The sequence below is a fragment of the Crocuta crocuta genome, unplaced genomic scaffold (assembly GCF_008692635.1).
Source record: "Crocuta crocuta isolate KB4526 unplaced genomic scaffold, BGI_CrCroc_1.0 scaffold335, whole genome shotgun sequence".
Classification (NCBI taxonomy): Eukaryota; Metazoa; Chordata; class Mammalia; order Carnivora; family Hyaenidae; genus Crocuta; species Crocuta crocuta.
The window spans coordinates 269,955-274,901 of NW_027527440.1; the positions used below are offsets into that span (position 1 = coordinate 269,955).

Sequence of the window (4,947 nt, forward strand, 5' to 3'; positions counted from 1 at the left end):
CAATGCTACTGAAAGAAGACAGCTTTAAAAGTCTCCTCTTATTTCATTCTATTTATATGAAATGCCTAAAAAAGACAAATTTATACGGAAAAAAAACAAATTAGAAAAAGAAACAACTACAAATTAGTAGTTGGTTTCCTGGGGAGGGGACGAGGAGTGGGAATTGATCGCACATTGATCCCAGGGAAATTTTGGGGGCAATGGGAGTGCTCTGACTTTTGACACTGTTTGCACAACTCTATAAATTTACTGAAAATATTTAAATTGTACACTTACCTGTAGAATTTTATAATATGTAAATTATTCCTTGATAAAGCTGTTGAAAATAAGAAAGAGGTAGATGTTGAACAGATGGATAGTATAGAAGAAATACCAACTGACAGGGACAATTCAACCTGCTTGACAGGCATACTGAGATGGTAAAGAAAAGTGTGTCAAATAACCGTAGCAGAACACTTGGTTATAATCGTCCTGTTCAGCCTGATCTAACTCTACACTATGCTTAGTAACACCCTCCTGAGAGAGTATTTAGCTTTGAATGTAATATTTTTCCCTTTGGAAATGAATATGCCGACCTAGTAGTTTAGGCTATGTAGTAAATATGGAGATTTATTTTTCTTTGTAAATTTATATATTGATATTAATATAAAATGTGTAAATCATATATTCATAAACTCATGTGTAAACCATATGTATAGTAGTCTTTTCAAAGTGAATGTCCTGGGACACCTGGGTGGCTCAGTCGGTTAAACGTCTGACTCGTGATCTGGGCTCAGGTCAGGATTTCATGGTTCATGGGATTGAGCCCTGTATTGGGCTCTGCACTAATAGAACACAGCCTGTTTGGGGTTTTCTCTCTCTCTCTGTCTCTCTCTCTTTGTGTGTGTGTCCCTCCCCTGCTTGCTTGCTCTCACTCTTTCAAAATAAATTTAAAAATTAAAAAAATAGTTAAAAAAAGAAGGAAGTGTGTCCTATGAAACTGACTGGCTGGGTGACAAATGAATTTCTGCAACAGATACTTGTTGAATGAATTAATGACATGGAAAGCTTAGGAGAAATACTTAATATAAAGAATAATACAATCTTGGGCTATTTTGTTACTTGTTATTAATGACTCATAAGATTTTGTCGAGAACAGCAGTTCTGGGAAGTCAAAATGAGATGGTATACATAGAAGCTCATTATGGCTTATATCTTTTCCTAGTGTGTGTGTGTGTCTGTGTGTCTGTGTGTGTGTGTTTTAATGAGTTATAAAGACAGTAATTATAAAATACATAAACCCCTTGAAGAATTAATTCTTGGAACTATTTATATATTGTATTTATTATATACAATAAAAATAAATAAAACAAATAGAAACAGATTTTTAAAAAATGGATGTTAAGGTTCTAAAGAGTTATTTCTTAAAAATAGAATAATTTCTAAATTATCCAAGTCTCATATGCATATAAAAAATATATAATTTGAACCAAGCTACAGTAATTAAAGTATGCTAAGATAAATTTCAGTAGCATTCTTAAAGGAAAATAGCTTACCATTAGAAAGTGATAAGCTATAAATTCAGGAAGTGAAAATGGGACATTATAAAGATAAATATAGAAAAAAAACAGTTGCAGATGTGTTTGTTTTGTTTTAACACCAACTGGGGTTGTTGCCTCTTTTCTTTGAGTGGCTCCTTTCCTAACCCACAGCCCCTTCTCAGACCCACATCTTCGAAGCACAGGGCTATGGGGCAACTCAAATCTCTGACCACAAAGGAGGGCTTCCTGTCAGAGCAAACACATGCTCAAGAGTTATTATGAATCAGAGGTTTAAAAACAGAATACAACAAAATACCACTACCTGATTGCACTTTCATCTAAGAAGTAATGAGGTAGAAGCAATGGGGAGGAGGAAAGAAGGAGAGGAGGAAGAAGTCCCCACTTTAATTGCTCTCTTTGCTCTATATACTTTCTAGTCAGTACCCACTGAGTAAAAGGACCCCAAGAAACACAGAGAAGACATTTATTCTCTCTGGAGGCTATGCATGCTCTTCCTTCACTCAGGAAACAGAGGCACCAGTGGGGCTAGATTTTCAGGCCTGAGTGGATGAGTTTGAAAAAGAGGAACCTTTGACTTTCCTGGCCTCAGAGTCTGGCTCTCATGTTCCACAGCGTCTAAAAGCAAAGGAAACAGAAGATAGATGTGGGACTTGGCTTTCAGCCCAAGTTGGCTATTTTCCTTCAGACCTGTGAGTGCTTTCTCTGAAGAGTGCTTCTCCTCATCTGATGAGTGGTACATGCTAAAGGAGGGAATGGGACATGGGAGTTGGCTCTATTTGAGTTCAGGCTAATATTGCCTTAGACTTCATTGTCCTTTCTGAAGATAGTCCCTGATTAATGAAGGTCAACCTTAAAACCTCCACCACCTTAAAATGGTGATTGCATATATCCAGTCATATTGCAGATATAATTGTTATTCAGAGATTAAATTTTATATTGAAAGAAGATGGTTATTATTTTTTTAATATTTTTATTTATTTCTAGGAGAGGGAGAGAGAGAGAGCGTGAGCAGGGGAGGGTCAGAGAGAGGGAGTCACAGACCGAAACAGGCTCCAGGCTCTGAGCTGGCAGTCAGCACAGAGCCCGACGCGGGACTCGAACCCACGAACCGCGAGATCACGACCTAAGCGAAAGTCGGACGCTTAACCGACTAAGCCACCCAGGCGCCCCAGAAGATGGTTATTTTTAATATCGCTAATTGCCTATTGTTTTTTCCTACATTCAACATTATTTTTTCCAACCTGTTTTACTCTATTCTCACTAGATAATTCTGTTTTCAGCTGTCTAGCTCATGACAGAGAAAGCAGTTCTGCAAATCATTCATAACTGTTGCAAGTCAACCAAACAGACAGATTAAGTTCTGGTTAAAACCAGAATATTAGCACATTGAATGAAATTTTTTAAACAAGGGTGGGCAGGATCAGGCTACAGACTTTATGTACGTTAAAAAGCATTAATCCTCACAAGAATCATAAGACATTATTACATTATGTATACAGATACAGAGGAGAGCTAGAGATTGATTTTAGTTCTCCAAAATCATAGAGCAGGGAGTAGATTTAACATTCAAGCTTGGGGCGCCTGGGTGGCTCAGTCGGTTAAGCGTCCGACTTCGGCTCAGGTTATGATCTCACGGTTTGTGGGTTCGAGCCTCGCGTCGAGCTCTGTGCTGACAGCTAGCTCCGAGTCTGGAGCCGTTTCAGATCCTGTATCTTCCTGTCTGACCCTCCCCTACTCACGTTGTCTCTCTCTCTTTTTCTCAGAAATAAATAAAACATTAAAAAATATTTTAAAAAATCAAACAGATATAGTTACTTGAAGCTATATTTTCCTCCTTCTAGTTTATTCTGCCTCTAGTGTTATCTCTTTATTTTTCTTCTGAAGAAGCAGAAAAAATAAACAAATGATTTCCCTCAGAGTTGCATATTGATTAGTGACAGAATTGGACTGATTCCTATTTACAAGTTCTTTACAGTATGTAGGTATTATCGGTTTCCAGTGGGGTCTCTGAAAATATTAGCGCTTTGGGAAAAGTTCACCTCAGCAAGATTATTCTTTGATCTCTCAGGACTAACTAGCTATGGAGATGATGACTCATACTCCCACAACTGAGTTCCTCCTGATAGGAATCCCTTGCTCGAAAGGCCTGGAAAAATGTACTTTTCATTTTATTTCTGGCTTTCTACCTCTTCACCCTGCTCATCTTCCTCACCATTCTGGTTTCCTCCAACCTGCACACCCCCATGTATCTCTTCCTGGGAAACCTGTCTGTGTTTGACATATTTTCCCTTCAGTGAGTTCCCCCAAAATGATGCTCTACTTAATGGGGCAAAGCTGGACCATCTCTTCGCAAGGCTGTGCCTGCCAGCTCTTCTTCTACCACTTCCTGGGTGGCACTGAGTGCTTCCTTTACACTGCGATGGCCTACGACCGTTTTGTCGCCATTTGCCATCCCTTGCGATACACAGTCATCATGAACTGCAGGGTGTGTACCAGGTTGACACTGGGCACTTGGCTGGGTGGCTGTCTGCATGGAAGTATCCTCACATTTCTGGTCTTTAAGTTACCCTTCTGTGGCCCCAATGAGGTGAAAAATTTCTTCTGTGATATCCCGGTGGTGCTGCACCTGGCCTGTGCAGACACTGCTCTAGCTCAGACGGTGAGTTTCACAACGTAGGTGTTGTTGCGTTCCTGTGTTTTCTTCTTATCCTCACTTCTTACATTCGCATTGTTTTTTCTGTATTGAAAACCAGCTCCTCAGAAGGGAGACACAGAGCCTTCTCAACCTGCAGTGCCCACCTGACTTCCATCTTGCTCGTCTATGGACCAGTGGTCCTCATTTATGTCCAGGCTGCCTCCAGCCCCTGGTTGGATTCTGTGGTTCAGGTGTTAAATAATATTGTTACCCCTTCCTTGAATCCTATGATATATGCCTTGAGAAACAGGGATGTGAGGTTGGCTCTGAGAAAAGCAGTAATCCAAGGAGTACATACTTGTGGGGCATAAGCTTTTATGTCATTGTCCCTACAACTTTGCCTTTATCTGGGGCAACTAGTCCCATATAGTTGGTGTGATTGCTAAGTGAGGTTTGGGACAAATAGGTGAATTTGAATAGATTTAGTATGATTTATGTGTATATATTTATATAATTGTTTAATCCCCATAATTGTATTATCCCAATACTACACTGGGGTAATATATAAGAGGATATTAAGGCATTGGGAAGTTTAAGACACCCCAGTGTCACACAGTTAGAAAGATGCTGAGCTAGGGTGTGAAAAGAATGTTCTTAATCTGGTGCTAATGCTGTCTCTGTAATGTAAGGATTACAGCATGAATACGTACTTCTTCCAGAAACTTCTTACCAATAGTTTTCAGTATACCAATACTGAATACCAATAGTATT

The 4,947-nt window shown here is 39.3% G+C and overlaps 1 pseudogene; it reads left to right on the top strand.

The window, feature by feature from the left end:
- Positions 1-3,621: 3,621 nt before the first annotated feature.
- LOC144228520 (olfactory receptor 10D3-like) lies at positions 3,622-4,547 on the top strand (annotated as a pseudogene).
- Positions 4,548-4,947: the final 400 nt, after the last annotated feature.